We start from the raw sequence: 20774 nt of genomic DNA, 5'->3' as shown, positions 1-20774 counted from the left end.
TGAGCACAGATCAAAGTGGGAGGGGGCAAGAAAAGAGGCAGAGAGCAGTTAGGAGGTAAGAGAAATGACCCTGGTTTGCACAGGGTTGTAGGAAAGAAGCTTTAAGGAGTGCTCTGTGGACTTCCCTGCTGGTTCAGTGGTTTGAGAATCCACCTTGCAATCCAGGGAAAACAGGTTTGATCTCTGGTTACGCAACTAGGATCCTACGTGCTATGGGGCAACGAAGCACACGCACCTCAACTAGAGAGCCCACACAGAGTAAAAATTACAGGGAAGGTCACACATCGCAACGAGCGGTCCTGCATGCCACAACCAAGAACTGAATGAATACATACTTATTTTTTTTTTAGGTGCTCTGATTCTGCATATATCTTGATGTAGAGCCAACAAGACTTTCTAAAGTACGTGCGCAGAAGTTACTGTGTTGAGAAAGGGGTCAAGGATGACACCAAGATTTTGAACTGAGCAAAGGAATCATGAAGTTGTTATTTACCAAGATGAAGACAACTGTGAGAGAAGTAGGCTTTTGTGGGGGGCGGAGGCTGGCAAGGTTAGGAGCTTGCTTTTACATATGTTAAGTCTGAGACACCTTTATTTACCCAAGTGGAGAACTTTAATAGGCAGTTGGGTATATAAGACTGAAATTCAGGAGATAACTTTAGGAGTAACTGGCAGATGACACCACCCTGATGGCAGAAAGTGAAGAGGAACTCAGAAGCCTCTTGATGAAAGTGAAAGTGGAGAGTGAAAAAGTTGGCTTAAAGCTCAACATTCAGAAAACGAAGATCATGGCATCCGGTCCCATCACTTCATGGGAAATAGATGGGAAACAGTGGAAACAGTGTCAGACGTTATTTTGGGGGGGCTCCAAAATCACTGCAGATGGTGACTGCAGCCATGAAATTAAAAGACGCTTACTCCTTGGAAGAAAAGTTATGACCAACCTAGATAGCATATTCAAAAGCAGAGACATTACTTTGCCGACTAAGGTCTGTCTAGTCAAGGCTATGGTTTTTCCTGTGGTCATGTATGGATGTGAGAGTTGGACTGTGAAGAAGGCTGAGCACCAAAGAATTAATGCTTTTGAACTGTGGTGTTGGAGAAGACTCTTGAGAGTCCCTTGGACTGCAAGGAGATCCAACCAGTCCATTCTGAAGGACATCAACCCTGGGATTTCTTTGGAAGGACTGATGCTAAAGCTGAAACTCTAGTACTTTGGCCACCTCATGCGAAGAGTTGACTCATTGGAAAAGACTCTGATGCTGGGAGGGATTGGGGGCAGGAGGAGAAGGGGACGACAGAGGATGAGATGGCTGGATGGCATCACGGACTCGATGGACGTGAATCTGAGTGAACTCCAAGAGTTGGTGATGGACAGGGAGGCCTGGCGTGCTGCAATTCATGAGGTCGCAAAGAGTCAGACACGACTGAGTGACTGAACTGAACTGAACTGGCATATAGATAGTATTTAAAATCACAGAACTGATGACATCTCAAAGAAAGTCAGTATAGCTAAAAATGAAAAAGGATTCAAGGACTCAGAACTAGGGCAGCCAATATTAAGAGGTTAGGGAGATGAGAACAACCCAGCAAAGGAGACCAAGGAGAAGAGCACCAAGGAGGAGAAAGGAGAGTGAAGCGTTCTTGGAAGTCAAGTGAAAAAAGTATTTTCAGGGGGAATGAAGGATTAGGCTTGGGTCAAGTCAGATGAGAACTGATAGATGACCACCGGATTTAGAAACGTGGTGTCTAGTGACACTGACAGGCTATTTTAGTGGAGTGGAGGTGGCAAAAGCCTGACTGGAGCCACCAATGAAACTATGGCTGCTTGAAGAAATGATCAATTCCAAGTCTCAGGCAGAAAATGCACAAAAAGAGACAGCTTGTTGTGCGGAAAAGTGAGGAAGTTATCACATGCTAATGAGGTCTTATCAAAAGAATGTGAAAAACACATTTCAGGGCCTCCCAAAGGTGGAACACTGTGCATCAAGAATAATACCTGCAGTTCTTGGAAACATCAAATATGTAAACCTCGAAACATCATAATATAGTATATTAAAAACAAGTTAAAAAAAAGCCCTATTGGCCGCCTCTGGAGATTTGAGAACACCAGTTTATTTTCCTGAAAATTGGTGGATAATAAGAAAGGAGCAAGCATTTGGCCTGCCTTTCCTGAACTGTGTGTCAGGGTAATCAAGTAACTATGAGAAATTTATTCTGTACTGAAGAGCCCCAACTGAAAAATGCAAAGGGGAATGAAATTAGATAACTAGCATTTTATAATCATTAATGAAATATCTTGGCAACAATCACCAATGGATGCTACAGCAATTAGGGGAAATACAGGGAACTTTATAAGAAATGGATCAGACTGACACCTTCAAAATGACTGATTAATCTAAACATCATTTAAAGTGTGACAATGAGACATTATATGCCTCAGTAGGAAATAATTAGCATACTTAGAATACTATGTGGAACATCCTTGCAAATATAAACAAACACATAAAACAAATTTGATGGGACTCTCTAAATCAGGGTGAGCAAACTTGTCCTGTGAAAAGCAAGATAGTAAATGTTCTAGGATTTGTGGGCCACATACAGTTTTTACCACTTATCCTTCTTTGTTTGTCTTGTTTGTGTGTTACAACCCCTTAAAATATAAATGATCATTCTTAGGTTTCAGGAATCACAAAAACAGGTCTGGACTAGATTTAGCCTGCTGGCCATAGGTTGCCAACCCTTGTTCTAGATCAAATACCAGTTTATATGGGAGTTAGAGGAACAAATGAAAAACTGTGATAAAGAAGAAACAAACCTAGTCCAGAATTGAGGAAATTCTATAGGACAAAAGAACAAGTTCCTTCAACAATAAAAACACATTAAACATGATGAAGGGAAATTATAGATTAAAGAAAAATTGAGACATATCACCCAAATGCACTGTGTGGGTCAGTATTTGGATCCTGATTTAAACAAATCAGTTGGGAAAACATTATATATAATATATATATGGCGAGAGAGAGACAGAAACAGAGGCAGAAATTTCAACAGGCACAGGGTATTTTTCTTGAACTTTTTTGCATAAGATCGGTATTATTTATTCCTTAAATGTTAGACAGAATTCTCTAGTGCAGCGAAGAAGGCCTAAAGCTCACCTCATGAGTAGGTTTAAATTATAATTTTTAAGGCTTCCCTGGTGGCTCAGTGGTAAAGAATCTGCCTGTCAATGCAGGAAACACAGGTTCATTTCCTGGTCCAAGAAGATCCCAGCTGCGGCAGAGCAATTAAGCCCGTGCTCCAGAGCCTGGGAGTCACAATGACTGAGGCTGCGTGCTGCAACTACTGAAGCCTGTGCTCCGCAACAAGAGAAGTCACCGAAAATAGCAGACCGTGCACACAACAGCAGCCCTTGCCCGCCATAACTAGACAAAGTCCTCACAGCAACAAAGATCCAGTGCAGCCTAAAAAAATAATAAATTAACTAAGTAACAAACCTCCAATGCAATATTATTAAAAAAAAAAAAAAGACATTTCCTAGCTTTCCTTGAAGGTAGGCATTGTTATGTAACTAACCAGTGAAACAGTGAAGTTGCTCAGTGGGGTCCAACTCTTTGCGATCCCATGGACTGTAGCCTACCAGGCTCCTCCATCCATGGAATTTTCCAGGCAAGAGTACTGGAGTGGGTTGCCATTTCCTCCTCTAGGGGATCTTCCTGACCCAGGAATCGAACCCAGGTCTCCTGCATTGCAGGCAGAGGCTTTACCATCTTGAGCCACCAGGGAAGCCCCTGGTTATGTGACTAGGTAACTAAATTCTGGATAACAGAATATAAGAGAAGAGGTTTGTACAACCTCCAGGCATAATCAGAAAGGAAGGGGTTAGGGGTTCATCACCTGAGTGTAAGGATGGAGGAAAATGATGATTGAGAGAGAAGAAATTGTGGAAAAAATTACTTGGGAAAGTGGAAGGGCGAATGCATTAGAGAACTATGTTATGATCGTTACAGAGCTTTAGGGAGTTCTCTTGTGGGTTAGTTGTTATGGGATCTGATCTTATACACGGAAATACCAACACTTAGAGAGACTGAGATGGACTCCCCAAATCTCACATTGGGTGGTGGTGATTCTAAAACTTTCAGGCACGTCTCCCTGTATTTCGGCATGGGCAGTGGAAGACGGTGCCTATCTGTGACGCGTACCGTGTGTCCACTCATCAATAAGCAAGAATACATAACCCCTGAGTGAGCACTCACACAGTAAAGCTGCAGTCGCTATTGCAGGCCAGGCTGATTCCATGATGCAATCAGCAACCATCTCAGGGCACCTTCTACGTGCTTGGTGAAGTGCTTGGAACTAGAGCCACAAAAGAGACAGGCAGGCACCTATACTCTTGGGCAGGTTTCTTTTGTGCCTGTCATATGGAAGAGTACAAGCATGCATTCAAGTTATTATTATTTTTGTATTTCTTAAGTACTGAACTGCTTCTCTGGTGGCTCAGTGGTAAAGAATCTGCCTGCCAAGTAGCACCACCCCTGGTCGTGAAGATCCCCTGGAGAAGGAAATGGCAACCCACTCCAGTATTCTTGCCTGGAGATCTCATGGACAGAGGAGTCTGGCAGGCTACAGCCCATGGGGTTGCAAAGAGTTGCACACGACTGAGCGACTGAGCTGGGCACTGTCATAGGTTTGAGGGATATAATACTGAACCCTTTGGGAACTTGATTTTGCTGGATCCTGTCCCCCAGCCCCGTTTTGAGTCACTAAATAGTTCTTTCTCTCCTGGGACTGTGAGTCCTGTGCAAAGTGGGGAAGAGAAAGAAGAGAGTCATTTATCCCCCCAGTGCTGTACTCTGACAGCTGAATAGCTCTTGTCCTGGTTCCAGTCCAGGTTATAAGCCTGCTTCTCCAGCCTTCCTGTTGTTTTGCAAAGCTCAAAGATTATTTCAATAAATCTATTTTTTCTTTAAAGATATTTTAAAATTTGAAATTATTTTAAATTAATTTAGAGTAATAAGAACAGTTCAAATAACTCCATACCCTTTACCTGGGTTCTTTAATTACTAACATTTTACCGTACTTTGCTGCACTCTGCATTTTATAATTTTTCCTGAGCCATTTCAGAGTTGCAGACATCATGCTCCTTTATCCCCAAATCCTACCTTACTTATTTCCTCAGGACAAGCTGCTTTTCTTATATTACCACAATAGAACGATCAAATTCAGAAAATATAGGATTAACATACATTGTTTTGTAATATACAATCCACTTTTCAGATTATACTACTTGTCCCAATAATATCAATTTCTATCATTTCTATCAATTTCCGTTTCTGACCCAGGATCCAATTCCAGATTATACACTCTATGTAGTTGCTATGTACTTTCCCCCACAAATTGGCCAGTTATATCTGTTGCTTATAAGCAAAGAATCTTAACAATACAGCTTCTTTCTGTTTACAACCAAAAAACCTTTATAATATAGTAGATTACATCACAGTGATAATGAACTCTTCCAGGTAGGTATTAAAATACCTAAAAACAGGGGTTTTACAGAAATAGATCCACAGACATAGAAAACAAACCTATGGTTATGAAAGGGGGAAGAGGGGATGAGAGATAAATTAGGAGTTTGGGATTAACATATACACACAACTATATACAGAGCAGATGACCAGCAAGGATCTACCATATAGCACAGGGGACTATGTTCACTAGGGGAGAAGACTCTGAAACTAATATATATACCTGGATCCCTCTGCTGTGCCCCTGAAACTAACACAGCATGGTGAATCAATGATACTTCAATTTTAAAAAATTCCTGTTTTCAGATTCAGATTATGAGGTCCAGAGTAGTTAATTTGCCCATGATGATACACAAAGTTCTCAAGCCAAAATTTAGATCCAAATCGTTTTTTACTCCCGAGCTCCTAGGAGCTCACCACTTTGAGCTTAATCCAGTTGTAGGCCTGGCAAATAGTATAAAGCACAACCCCGGCACAGTCTTACAGGCTAGTGTGGAACTGGTAAACAGTTAGAATAGAAGGCAGTAAATCCCAACCATAGAAGTATGTACAGGGTGTAGATGGAACCTAATCAGTGAACTTATCTCAAGTATGACAAGAGATATGGTCAGGGCTTCCAGAGCAATAGCAGAAAATAAAATCAGTTATTTTCCTTGGTGTAAACTGGGTGTTTATAGACTGTCTACTGTCCAACTATGATTAATATCAGTACTGATCAGCTAACATCCAACATATGCTCAGGAAGTGGTATGTCTCGTTGGCTAACATTGTTAACTGACATCTGCTCATGGAATATTACCTCATGAATGTTAGGGACTCAAGTAGTTCCTACATCACCTCAGTTCTTAGCTGGTCATTCCGATGAGTGCTGACATCATCTAGTTCTGACATTTAGCTGCAATGTATTGCAATGATCCTAATCTGTAAGCCTACCTAAAATCTGCCCTATTTAGTTTGATAGTTTTAAAATGTGGACATTACAAAAAGGCATTCTCAAGGTAGAAGGGTCTGATCTCTTCAAGAAATCTAGAGTCCTTTTCTCTTCTCATTTTGGAAAAAGTCAAATGAAAAGCAAGCACCAGGCAGGAGAAAAACCAGAGCGACAAAGTCAGAGTAAATAGCATCTTTCATGTTTTGGCTTCCGTTCTGAATCTAGTGACAAAGAGAAGACATGCAAAGGTCAGAAGCTGTTATGGCATTCAGGGAGCTGAGTCTTGGGACACTTATGAGTATTCTCAGAGGAACAGGAAGGTGGCAGCAAATCAGTGGACTCCTGCGCCCAATCAGGGAGCTGAGTATCTGCTGGTGACCCCAAGAGGGCCCTGGGTGGTCTGTGAAGAACTGGAAAAATGCAATAATAACATGTTATCAATATGTTATTGATAAGAGTATCTCACTTGTTATTTAGCAGAGGTTTTCTTTTAAGAAATACTTAACTTTCATGTGAAGTTGTTCCTAAGTACCTTGCATAAGTAGGTGCTCAAATAGTGTTGAACAGGAATAAGCTCACAACGGTGAGACTAGTGTACACACAAGCTTTCCGTTACTGCCCCCTCTTGCGATGCAGCTCCAGCCTGCTATGCCTTGCTAATGGTGTCCAACTCTGTGACCCCACGGACTGCATCCCGCCAGGCTCCTCTGTCCATAGGATTTTCCGGGCAAGGATACTGCAATAGGTTGCCATTCTTTCTCCATTCTTTCTGACCCAGGGATGGAACCCACGTCTCCTGTATTGCAGGCGGATCCTTTATCCGCTGACCCATCAGGGAAGCCCTCATCTTCAGCCTAGGCTATCCTAAACAAGGATATCTTGAGACTTCTACCAGCAACCTAAATCCCTGTTGCAGGGATTGACTGATTTAATCAATGTTTATTGAAGAGGTGTTGTGGGTCATACCTTGTCTCAGGTGCCAGGGACACAAAACAAAAACATCTTTATCCCTGCCTTCAAGGAGCTTACTGACAAGCGTGCCCACAATGACGATGGCCAGCTGTCCATCCTGTAACTCCTCCTCTCGGGTCGTCCATGGAAGTTCCAAAGTCTGAGAGCACAGAACATCCGTTCAGTTGTTCAGTTGTGTCCTCCTCTTTGAGACCCCACGGACTGCAGCATACCAGCCTTCCCTGTCCACACATAAGCATCAGTATAAACCACTGAGATAATTTCCTTCAACCCCTCCCCCGTTTTGGCAGGGCCACTCCAAGTTTAACCTAAACAATAAGGAGGCATGTACTCCTTTTTAAAGCTCTCCTAAGCTAAGAATCTGACACGACCAAGCAACTTCACTTTCACGCATTGGAGAAGGAAATGGCAACCCACTCCAGTGTTCTTGCCTGGAGAATCCCAGGGACAGGGGAGCCTAGTGGGCTGCCGTCTCTGGGGCCGCACGGAGTTGGATACGACTGAAGCGACTTAGCAGCAGCAGCAAGGTAGCAATGATTTTACTGTGTGATCTAGTCTAGGGTCTCACAACTCACCGTGTGGAATTCCTTCCACAGAATAATGGAGCTGATACAGTGACAGCAACCACTATTGATCACGCACGTGGTACGTGCCAATTCCTGTGCAAGATACTCTATGCATTTTGTTAGTGCATATTAATTGCATTTATTTTTGAAGCTAAAAGAAAATAGATGACGTGTAATTGGGGACTAAATATCCAAGACTCTTGAACGTTTACAAGTGTATAATATTTTACTTTTCATAAAATACATCTTAATTTGATTAACAACATTTCCAACTTACTTGAAATTTACAAAATGGCACTGAATGTATCACATACTCTACACATCTTATCTCAGTGCAAACGCACAACAATACTGTGAGGTAGGAACATTGTTCCTAACTTATATTTGGGAAATTTGAGGATCAAGAACTTAAGTGGCTTGCCCAAGGTTACCTATCTCGTGGGTGGCAGAACTGGCTTTCCATCGCAGGGTCGTCTAGACTCCATAAAGCACTAAATCTCAGTGTTCTTCCTCCTCGTCTGTGGTAGAGGTGCTTCTCATCTCCCCAGTGTACACCCTGATCAGCCCACTGGAGCATGTGAACTGGCACTCTGAAGGTGGGTGCCAGGGCTGGGCAGTTTGGGTGGGTGTGGCCCAGCAAGGAGGGAGGCTAATTTCAGATCCCCAGAAACTCAAATGTGATCACACACATAACACCCCCATCACAGCCCCATTATATCTACAGGGCTGTAAGCTGATTCCTGTGACACTGAGATAACTCAGGCCTTTTCTGGAATTTCTCTGTCTAAATTGTTTGAGGGTGTGCCTGTCCTCAAGGGTTACTTCAACGAGAATAAACACTTACTGGAGCACTCCCAGTGGGCCAGCTTCAAAGTAGCGACAGAACAGAGTTCGGTTTTCCGAGCTTACCGTGTGCTGTTGAGGGCCCGATCACGGATGCTCAGCAAGAGTGAGGCCGGGAGGCCACAAACACCTTATGAGCTCACTGTCCTGAGCTCCCCACCATCTCCTCCAGTCTCCCCAGTCCTCTGTCTCCTAGAGGCTCCTCTTTCTGGTTTTCCAGCCAGCTACCTGGGGCTTTAATTACCCTGCTTCTGACATGCACTTCCTGAAACTACTACATCTGTGTTGGGACCATCTGGTGGGAAGATGGAGAGAAACAAAGGAGCAGGCAGTTCACCCACACCCTTGAGACCATTACTCCTCGATCAAAGGGGGATAGTCCCCCTCCCTTAAGAGGCTTAGGTGTCTGTGGGTCTCTATAGTCAGGACACCCCTTTCTCACTCCTCCAGCCTACAGCAGAGGGTTTCTCCTGAAGTGCCATCCGCAATGATGCCCATTTCTGAGTCTTAAGCTGCCTTGAGTTAGTTGGCAGACACCAGAGGGGAATAAAAAAGATGAACTCACTGCCAATTCAGAGGCACCCCAAATCCTAGTTTTCCCCTCCTGATCCAGCTGCTGCTGTTCACTTTCCAGCCCTCAAGTACCTCTGTGCATTCTGTCCAGATTCTGTGGTTGTTCCATCTTACCTGAAGCCAGAACCTGAAAGGTCCTCTTTAAAGACTAGATTCAAAATAAAAAGAAAAAAAATAAACGCCAGGCCCACTTAATACAGGAATAACAGACTCAGACAGTCAGCACTTTTTGTATTGCCTCACTCAATCTCAACATCACAAGAAGTCAGACAATCAAACTTTAGGTGCCTCTTGATGGGATGGGATATAAAGCACACACGAATTAGTCTTGCTGGAAACAACTGAAGTGGGATTCAATTAAGCCTTTAGAGCTTCATGCCAGCTAATAGGAGACATGGAGTCAAGTGCAAAATGACAGTCTGAAGAACCATCACCCAAATCCGGGCTGTGAGACCTTCTGTAGTACAGAGACCTGGTGTCTCCAACAAATAAACGGCACAAAGAAGGTGAAGCTGTTACAGAATAAGGCGACTTCAGAGACACAACAAGTAAAAGGGGGATAAATCTCACGGGATTCTTGAGATGATTCCAGGAGATAATTAACGTAAGGTGCTTAGCAGAGTCTGGCAAGTGGTAAATGAGTTATTACTACCTCTTGTCAGCTCTCAAGAGTCTCAGCCTCTTCATTCACAAAACACAGGAGATGACAGCCCTTCCCTCTCACGGCTGCTGGAGGACCAGAGGATTCTGGTCCCTTTCTCTCTGCACCTGGGCAGGAAGGTCTGACTTGCAGCACCATCCCATGCAGTATCTCCAGTTAGCCAGTAGATGGCAGCTCAGGCCCATTTATTTGGAACCCCGGGCCGACGCGGGAGCTAGTCTTGTTTTGCTCTAAGAAGCTGGGTCCTGTCTCATCACCAGTATTCCCCTTCTCTTAGGCAGGAGGCCTAAAAATGATGGGAGAGAATTGGAGTTTCTGAGATACAGTTAGGGTTCTAGTAGCAATTTGCTGAGGATTCAGTATCTGCTGGACAGAGAGGTATTTCTGACCCAGCTGGATCAGAGTTCAGGCACTACTTGGCTAGCTGCGCCTGGACCCTGCTTCCTGTCCCAGTGCCTTTCTGCGCCATCCTGAATCACCTGTGCACAAGTCCAACCTGGTTTAGTTTCTCTTCCCCATCAGACTGGGGATAGTTTAAAACTATGCTCCTACCCACACCTGGAGCAAGATGTCCTTTGGGAAAAGTCTGTCAAATGAGCAAATATGCACACACACTCTGGAGATTTAATCACATATCCTCCTTTCCCAGAAAACTCCATATACCACCAGGTGCATGCGTTTTCTTCTTGTCTATGAGTTGAGATAACTGGGATTGTGATTAAAAGTGAATGCCCTGGAACAGGATTTGTTGTTCAGTCGCCAAGTCGTGCCCAACTCTCTGTGACCCCATGGACTGCGGCACACCAGGTCTCCCTGTCCCTCACTGTTTTCTTAATCCGCTCTACACGGCACCCCTTTATGGATCCTTGTGGCGCAGGGGCTTGCGTAACTCAATGGAGCTACAAGCTACACTGGAAGGGTGGTTATGAGCCACCAAAGATGACCAGGTCATAGTGGAGAGGTCTGACAAAATGCTATCCACTGGAGGAGGGAATGGCAAACCATGCCAGTATTCCTGCACTGTATTGCAGTAGTCATGAACTGTATAAAAAGGACCAGCAGTCCTTAGGTTCAAATCTCAATTTCTAGACTTCCTAGTTGCATGTCTTAGAGGGCCTCAGTTTCTCTATCAGCAAAATGGGATAGGCAATGGTATCTTGTGGGTTGTTATATGGTGAGGACTAAACAAGCAAATGCATTTAAAGTGCTTAGGAAAGTGCCTGGCACACAGTAGGCACCCAATGCATATTAATTCCCATCTGAACACTGCCTTGCTCTGGGACAGATGGAACGCACCTGCAAAAAACGTGCTCAAGGAAGATATCGAATGGCCTGGGGTGGCTGTCTGGCGTGGGGTGAGGAATGGCTCTCAAGAAACAGCAGTACTGCCTCCAGCTCCCCTACCCCTTTCTCTTTTTATTGATGGTATAATTATTAATCATTTGAAGAGGCTGAAGGGAAGTCTCCAACTCCACAAGTTATGAATGCTGTTTTGCTCACCTTCTTCCAAACCCAAGCTCAGCACTGGTGTCTGCAGTTGTCTGCATGTTGCTGGGGACAGCAAGTTCAGGACTGAGGGACCCTGCTCCCTGTGGCCCAAGGCTGAGAAGGGACTGACTGAGGCAGAGGAGGAAGGGACATCCAGGGCTGATTTCCTATCTCTATCCCCTTTCTGGGTGTGTGTGTGGGGGTGTGTGGGTGTGTGTGTGTGTGTGGGTGTGTTTTGCTTTGGGGAGTATCTTCCAAAGGTCCCTATTTAGCGCTGGAGATGCTGTGTAGCTCAAAAGGATTCCTATATGATGGACATCTGAACCACACGAAGAGCAGGAGCAGGAAATGGATTATTATGGTCCTATCAAATCACTTATGATTATGCAGTGGAGGTGACAAATAGATTGAAGGGATTAGATCTGAAAGAGTGCCTGATGAACTGTGGATGGAGGTTCGTGACATTGTACAGGAGGCAGTGATCAAGACCATCCTCAAGAAAAAGAAATGCAAAAAGGCAAAATGGCTCTCTGAGGAGGCCTTGCAAATAGCTGAGAAAAGAAGAGAAGCTAAAGGCAAAGGAGAAAAGGAAAGATACACCCATTTGAATGAAGAGTTTCAAAGAATAGCAAGGAGAGATAAGAAAGCCTTCCTCAGTGATCAGTGCAAGAAAATAGAGGAAAACAATAGAATGGGAAAGACTAGAGACCTCTTCAAGAAAATTAGAGATACCAAGGGAACATTTCATGCAAAGATGGGCACAATAAAGGACAGAAATGGTATGGACCTAACAGAAGCAGAATATATTAAGAAGAGGTGGCAAGAAAACACAGAAGAACTGTACAAAAGAGATCTTCATGGTCCAGATGACCACGATGATGTGATCACTCACCTAGAACCACACATCCTGGAGTGCGAAGTCAGTATGCCTTAAGAAGCATCACTACGAACAAAGCTAGTGGAGGTGATGGAATTCCAGCTGAGCTATTTCAAATCCTCAAAGATGATGCTGTGAAAGTGCTGCCCTCAATATGCCAGCAAATTTGGAAAACTCAGCAGTGGCCACAGGATTGGAAAAGGTCAGTTTTCATTCCAATCCCAAAGAAAGGCAATGCCAAAGAATGCTCAAACTACCGCACAACTGCACTCATCTCACAAACTAGCAAAGTAATGCTCAAAATCCTCCGCCAGGATTCAACAATATGTGAACTGTGAACTTCCAGATGTTCAAGCTGGATTTAGAAAAGGCAGAGGAACCAGAGATCAAATTGCCAACATCTGTTGGATCATGGAAAAAGCAAGAGAGTTCCAGAAAAACATCTACTTCTGCTTTATTGACTACGCCAAAGCCTTTGACTGTGTGGATTACAACAAATTGGAAAATTCTTCAAGAGATGGGAATACCACACCACCTGACCTGCCTCCTGAGAAATCTGTATGCAGGTTAAAAAGCAACAGAACTGGACATGGAAAAGCACTTTTCAAATCGGGAAAGGAGTACTTCAAGGCTGTATCTTGTCACCCTGCATATTTAATTTATATGCAGAGTACATCATGAGAAATGCTGGGCTGGATGAAGCACAAGCTGGAATCAAGATTGCCAAGAGAAATGTCAATAACCTCAGATATGCAGATGACACCACCCTTATGGCAGAAAGTGAAGAAGAACTAAAGAGCCTCTTGATGAAAGTGAAAGAGGAGAGTGAAAAAGTTGGCTTTAAACTCAACATTCAGAAAACTAAGATCATGGCATCTGGTCCCATCACTTTATGTCAAATAGATGGGGAAACAATGGAAACAGTGAAAGACCTTATTTTCTTGGGCTCCAAAATCACTTCAGATGCTGACTGCAGCCATGAAATGAAAAGACACTTGCTCCTTGGAACAAAAGCTTTGACCAACATAGTAAAAAGCATATTAAAAAGCAGAGACATTACTTTGCCAACAAAGGTCCATCTAGTCAAAGCTATGGTTTTTCCAGTAGTCATGTATGGATGTGAGAGTTGGACCATAAAGAAAACTGAGTGCCAAAGAACTGTGGTGTTGAAGAAGACTCTTGAGAGTCCCTTGGATTGCAAGGAGATCCAATCAGTCAATGCTAAAGGAAATCAGTCCTGAATATTCATTGGAAGGACTGATGTTGAAACTGAAACTCCAATACTTTGGCCACCTGATGTGAAGAACTGACTCATTTGAAAAGCCCCTGATGCTGGGAAAGACTGAAGGCTGGAGGAGAAGGGGACGATAGAGGATGAGACAGCTGGATGGCATCATGGACTCGATGGACATGAGTTTGAGCAAGCTCCGGGAGACTGTGATGGATAGGAACGCCTGGCGTGCTGCAGTCCATGGGGTCACAAAGAGTCGGACATGACTGAGCAACTGAAGCGAACGGTCTCACTGCATGTCAGTTTGGACAGACAGGAAGGTGCGACAGGTGACCACTAGGTGGCATTATCAATGTGAAGGTGCCATCAGTGTGAAAACTCATCACCTACCCTGTACAAGGAAGGACTGGTAAACCTCTGTCTGGAGAAGATTAGACCCCTCATCTCAATAAATTAGCCACCTGGTAACACCTTGGTGCAAACGGAGACTGTTCTCGGACAATGTGCAGGTATAGTCAGTTCAGTTGGTACAGGAGGACAGATTTTGAAGGGGGCTGGGCGGAGGAAAAGCCTGGCTCCGCCCCCCGGTCCACGCTGGATTCCCGAGGCCCCGCCCCCTCATCCAGGAGCCACGCCCAGCTGCTGCAGGACGGCTCAGTGCCCCTACCTCACCAGGCGCTGTGCCTGCTGCTCCCTACTTTCTTCCCTTCTTTTCGAGTCAGTCGAGGTGCTAGCTCCCCTGATCCATGGATGGAACTGGCTCGTGGCTTCTTTGTGCCCCACTGTCCCTGCACCTGCTTCTTTCGCAGGTCTTTGCCAGTTTAGTGGACGGGGCTGTTTCGCACTGACTGGAGATTCCCTGGCCTGGTGCTGGGAACAGGTCGGGCTGCTTCTCTTCAGTCCCCACACTCCCCCAAAGATGTACAAAGGCTTTCTCAGCCACAGCACCCCTTGGGGTCCAGGGACCACCCTCAGTCTCAGGGGCCCTGAGGATGGTCTAGAACGCTGAAAGTATGTCCACACCAGGTGAGCAGTTGTGGAAACAGAGGACTGGTTATATAACCTGCCCTGCCCAGTGCATAATGAAAACACGACTCCTGATTTTAGAATTTCAAGATAGTGACAGCATTAAGCGGGCTCTTCTGAGTACAGGGCCCAGGATGACCGCACCATCTGCATGCCCGGAGACAGTCCTGAGTTTGGAGTTGTGTCAAGGGTTGGGGGGCGGCTTGTGTCTGCTGAAGAGTCATCAGGGGACCTGCTGGCTACCTGAGAGGTGGCTGGCCATCAGTAGTCTTCACAGGAAGCCCTCACCCCAGCAATTCCCTTGCTTCCCAGCTTTAAGACACCAGAGAAACAGCCTAGATTCAAATTCTGAGTCCATTTCCACAGCAGAAATCATGAACATCTCCAGGCTTCACATGCCTCATTTGCAAAATGGGAGGTGGTAATACCTACTGTGAATACCGCCATAGGCTCTAATGAGGTTTAACAGGACAAGCCCTGGGTCTAGAGCCCACACCTACTGCACCTCTCTGAGCCCACCCCTGCCCCTGCCACTAGCCAGGACTGCTTGTCCTCAGACACACCCAAGCAGGACAGAACAGGGGCAGACATCGGGGCCTTCCGATTTGGGGGTGCCTGCTCAGTAAGGGGGTTTACCATGTGGTGAGGTCTACAGAGCTCCTCCTGGGTGCTCCACGGGCCTCTGGCAGCATCAAGTAAGCAATGGGAGGGAAAACGAAGGAGACCCTGGATCAGCTCTTGGAGCACAGGATCGCTGTGGAGGAGTTCACTCATCACTCTCCTAACAAATGTGTATGAACACTTCTGGCGCCAGGTGCCAGGGGTATGGCGGTAAGCAGAACAAGGGGGGTCCTGCTTTCTGTCAGCCTAACGCTTGCATGAATGTGTCCCCTTCTCCTCGATGCACACCCTCACCAGCCAACCGTCGGCTAGCATTTACGAGGCGCCCATGGTGAGGCGGAAAATGAGAGCACAGCAGGTGCTGAGACACTCCACCGACCACCTCTGATCGAATGAATAAAAGCTGTGTGATTCGCTCCCGACAGCCAGCACCTGTGACTCTCTGTAGGCGGGCTGTCCTCAGGTTGCTGGGGCCCCCTTTGCTGAGTACACAGAAAGCCAGAGGTGCCTGGGAAATGACATCCCCAGGGACAGCCCTTAACTGATCTCCACCAGGCGCAGATGTGTAAATATGCCAGCCTCTGCATGGGTGGGGACAACTCTCAGGTGTGACTTAGACTGTTTCCACAACCCCTCCCCCTGGACTTGGCCAAATTGCTCTCCTGGGACCGTGCCTGAGCTCACATTCTTGATGGTCCTCTTTCCTTCCTTGTCTCTTGTCGTCACACATTTGTTTTTTCCTGAGACCCCTACATGATAACTTCAGACAGATCTTGGTGCAGGGTTTCCTTATGCAGAACTCCCCCACTCAAGAGGGAAAGAGAAGCAAAAAGGAAGTAGTGATCCCTCCTGGTCTTTGTGTTACTACCCACAGTGATGCAAGTCAGATATGAGTCATAAATAATAGAAGAATGATAATTCCTTTCATAATAAATTTGAGTGCATTCAAAATTATCCCTGTAATACTATGCTCAGTCTCCCCTCACTTCCATTCTGGTCTGCTTTATGAGTGTGGAGAAAGAGGAGGCATTCCTGCTTGCTGGGGTTTGCACATAACCTACACCTTTATTATTACATCAAATCTAGATAAATCCATGGGATTGGGTCTTGAATGTAAACATCAACCATTGGGTGTTTTGCTGTGTGAAAGATATTGAGACATGCGGGATCAGATCCCCGGGAACCAGGGGGCTTTTTGCTTGCCTGGACTAGGTTCGTGGGAGTAAGTCTTGGGGGCCCAGGTTCCCCCAGGACCACATGAACAGCACACCTTCCTCCCACCAGAAATGTCTTCTGCGGTCATCTAATAGCTTCTCACTAAATTCACCTCTTGCAGGAAATTCTATGATTCTTCCCTCTTTCCAGCCAGCGCACCCTGGGATCTCCTTCTTTGGCACTATGGAAAGTGGTTTTGCTGCAACCATGGTCTTAGCACTTGGCCCACCCTCTTCTCTCCCCTGAAGCTAGCTGGAGTCTCAGCTTGTAGGCAAAAATCAGACTGTCAGGCAAGGGGTGCATGAGGGGCCTCAGTCAAGGCAGGAGGTGGGAGCCAGGGGTGGTCTTGTTGTCACAGCACCATGGCTAAGGCAGAGGAGGAGCTTAAGTTCCCCAGACCTTGGTTCCTCCTACAACCAGATCTATGTCAGGAAGTGTGGATGCCAGGGCATCTGTCCAGCCCACCTGTCCAGACCCAGACACCTCCCTGAAGGTCTGGATCAACCCCTTGGACACTGATGGGGTTCTGCTCCCAACAGCCATACACCATCCGATTTATATCCCCACACACTGTAGTGCCTGGAACCCCTGGCTGCTTTGCTGTGCTTCTGGCAACTTCCTATCCCCAAAACTGAGCTCGAGCTTATGGTGCCCCTTGATTCCAGAGACTGGGCCCTGGTACCTGCCCCAGGGCAAAACCTCTAAGATTTCTGCTTTCCTTTACCAGACCTCTGAGTTCTAGCAAGCCTGGATGCTGAGGCTGCTGGAGCAGTGATAGAGCTTCTTGGTATCACAATCTAGTTTCTGAATCTTTCTAGACTTTCTGACTGGGTGGTGGTGTTTATAAGCAAAGGGTCCTGTGTTACAGCTTTATGTCCTCCAAGGCTGCTTACGTATGTGAACGAAAACCATTGTCCGCTATAAGTAAATAAAGGCTGTTCCAGCCATCAAGCCATCGCATTACAGCTGCCCTGAAGGTGAGCGCTGAGGGAACTAAGGATAGAAATAGGGTGCCTGCCATCAAGCCCTCAGCCACTGCAGCCAACGCCCCCTCCCCAAAAGATGCACCCTGAGGAGACAGGAGACACGGCACAGGATACTGGCCTCAGGGAGCTGAGGTGCTCATCAAAAGAATGATTTCACTGAGTCCAGACCCTCGCACATTCTCATATATAGAGAAGCGCTAAAGTCCTTACTTGAGGTATCTAGTCTTCTTTAATTAACAATGATCTTTTGAAGTTCCAACTACATAGTTTTTGTTGCAAAAACTCCTATATATTCTGGCTTCCCCCTACCCTTTACAGAGCAGTCTCTCAGAATTATTTGAAAATGCTCTACCCCAGGCTTAAGTCCTCAGTTTTGCCTCCCAGATAAAATATAACTCACCCCTTTCAGGCTGTGCATTTTCTTTTTTTCTTCCAGTCAACACACGCATTAAATGCTCATTAAACATTTTCTGATTGACTCAATTTTTTCTCTAGGCCTCTTCAGCAGCCACCATGACATTCATTTATTTAATCACTTGTTATCTTTCCATCCACCCATCTTATAACAAACATCTGTGTCTGAAAGAATGATTCCCTCTGTCACCATCTCACAAACTGGGGAAGAGATTTTTGTGCTACAAACTCAGTCCTGGGAGTGTGGAATAGGTATATTTTAAAGGCGTGGGAAGGGATGACAAAGCCAGGCCCAGATGCTCTGCATACAATATCAGGTGATGACTTCTTAAACGGAGAAATGGGCTTGCAGATTATAGAGCAGGAAAAAAATGCTTCCATTCTTCCCGGTAGGTTTAAGACTCTACTGCCCCTAAGAGTTGATGCTAGTCCTTGTCAAACAGGAGGGAAAGAGGCAGGGTACAACCTTTAAAAAAAATGACATAGCCACTGAGGGTATGACAAAAACTGATTAGAACCAACTATGTCCAAGACGGCAGGAGATGTGACTTTCAGTAGACCTTGAGCCTCATTATAAAATATCAGCATATGCTCAATGACACACCCACAGGCGCCATGACAGTTCAGAGGCTCATCATAAAATGCTAAAAGTGGCCAGTGGCCCAGTTCTTGAAATCTCGGCCCCTGCTCCAAAATAGTTGGAATAATCCTCCCACTGATCGGCTCAACACCCAGCCTATAAAGACTACCCGCGTCGTATTCTGGGGCCTCTGGCCTTCTGAGATGGCCCACACTGTCTCTGGAGCGTGTTTCCCCAGGGGCACTCTCACTTTCTGAGACCACCGCCTGTCCTGGGGCTGCGCTCACCTTGTAAAAGGGGCCACATTCTGCCTATGGAATGTGTCACTGCTCCAAACAAATTCACTTCTTATCTATCACTTTGTCTCTCATGAAGTTCTTTCTATGAGGAGATACAAAGCACCTGAGCTTCATTAAGTCCTAAGACCAGGTGCCTAATCTCAGTTAAAACATGGTGAGTTCTAGGGATTTCCCTGATGGCCCTGATGGTGGTTAAGACTCTGCGGTCCCAATGCAGGGGGCCCAAGTTTTGCCGCGACTAAGATCTTGTATGCCATAGCTAAACAACCTGAGTGCCAAGCAAGATCCCACCAAACACCCCTCACAGAGAAAGAAAGAAAAAAAGAAAGAAGACAGTGGGTTTGAGCCCCAATCTGGGTTCTCGCTGGGTTCCAATTCTGGCTGGTGGGTTTGAGTCTCAATCTGAATTGAGTTTCACCTGCAAGGTGCGTGGGTCTTCACAAATATGGTTTGGGTTCTTGAAGGGTTAAAAAATAATGTAACTTTAACTTCGATTACCCTGAGACTCTGAAAAGGGGGACTGGCTTGGGAATGGTGGTCAGAGACTGCCATGGGGCATTACCGACAGATTTCGATGGATTCGGACTTGAGACATTAAGGCTGGATGGCCTGATGGGGGCAGGGGTGGGCACTCCTGCAGCAGGGCAGCTTTCCGAGGTGTGGAGAGGGATTGCCAGCCTGGGGCTGGAGAGAGAGACGCCTGCTGAAACACCAGCATAAACGGGGCACAAGGGCAGGGTGGGTGAGACTAAGAGCAACGCCCTGTAAGAGGCTACACCCTCCTCGGCTGGATAAAGATAAGGCTAATAATACTCCATGAGTTTGAGTAAACTCCGGGAGTTGGTGATGGACAGGGAAGCCTGGCGTGCTGCAGTCCATGGGGTCGCAAAGAGTCAGATATGATGAGTGACTGAAGTGAACTGAACTGAATAGTACTCACTGTAAAGCCTTTCTCCTCCCATGTCGTGGCTTTCTCCACGGCTTCCCCTCTCCGATCTCCCACACACCCATGAGGGCATGGGGCAAGTAGGAGCTGAGACCCACCGCTCCCGCCCCCTGCTTGTTCCGAGAGGCCCTCGCACCTGCAGCTAATTCAGAGAGAGGAGAGGCGGCCCCTTGCCTCTAATCAGAGGCACAGACACCACAACCCCGCTGTTTCTCAAATAACCAGAGAGGGTGGACCCCTGCAGCAAAGGCAAAGCTGAGCTTAGAGTGACCCACAGCTGGGCAGCTGCTTTGGGCTCTGGGGATGCACAGTGGATCAGATACACACAGGTCAGGCTGGGGATGCTCAGCCCAGGTTGAGTCCATCCTGAAGGTGCGTGGCTCATGCATGGCATGGGCACCGGGATTGTCTTCCGAGAGGGAAGAGCTACCAGAGGGCTTCGGGAGCACGTTTCAGCTGGGCTTGAAGCAGTGCTGGGTGCAAAGGCCCGCAAGGTGTGAAAGGTTGGGTATCTTGCCGAGGGGCACTCTCCCCTGCACCTAACTGACTGTAGTGGAGTGGGGAAGAGGGAGGGGACCTTGCCGAGGAGGACACAATACACTGATACGCTGGCATTGCTGGCTGTTAAGTGATAGGTCTCCTTCAGCAAGGGCATCTGAGGGTAAGGCTGAATAGCTTATGGTGTCCATAGTGTAAAGAGGAGTTGTTGGCAGCGGTTCTCAAAGCGTGGAGGTTCTCATCCACATCATCCGGGGAATATGTTAGAAATGTGCATGATGGGGCCCCATGCAGACCCAGCCAGTCCATCCTAAAGGAAATCAGTCCTGAATAGTCATTGGATGGACTGATGCTAAAGCTGAAACTCCAGTACTTTGGCCACCTGATGAGAAGAACTGACTCATTTGGAAAAGACCCTGATGCTGGGAAAGACTGAGGGCAGGAGAAGGGGAGGACAGAGGATGAGATGGCTGGATGTCATCAGTGACTCGATGGACATGAGTTTGAGTGAACTCCAGGAGT

The 20774-nt window shown here is 46.2% G+C and overlaps 1 long non-coding RNA gene across 2 annotated transcripts; it reads right to left on the bottom strand.

Annotated features, from left to right (window-relative positions):
- Positions 1-5897: 5897 nt before the first annotated feature.
- Positions 5898-19843, bottom strand: LOC121817497 (uncharacterized). Of its 2 annotated transcripts, none has more exons than XR_009597916.1 (3): positions 19749-19843; positions 7423-7649; positions 5898-6866 (listed from the first exon to the last, which is right to left on the bottom strand). It is a non-coding gene; the product is annotated as an uncharacterized LOC121817497 (long non-coding RNA). The 2 variants fall into 2 exon arrangements; XR_006057438.2 differs by having other exon boundaries at positions 7423-7567.
- Positions 19844-20774: the final 931 nt, after the last annotated feature.

Source organism: Ovis aries, chromosome 21 (assembly GCF_016772045.2).
Source record: "Ovis aries strain OAR_USU_Benz2616 breed Rambouillet chromosome 21, ARS-UI_Ramb_v3.0, whole genome shotgun sequence".
In the NCBI taxonomy this organism is placed as follows: domain Eukaryota; kingdom Metazoa; phylum Chordata; class Mammalia; order Artiodactyla; family Bovidae; genus Ovis; species Ovis aries.
This window is presented reverse-complemented; position numbering and strand designations above follow the sequence as displayed.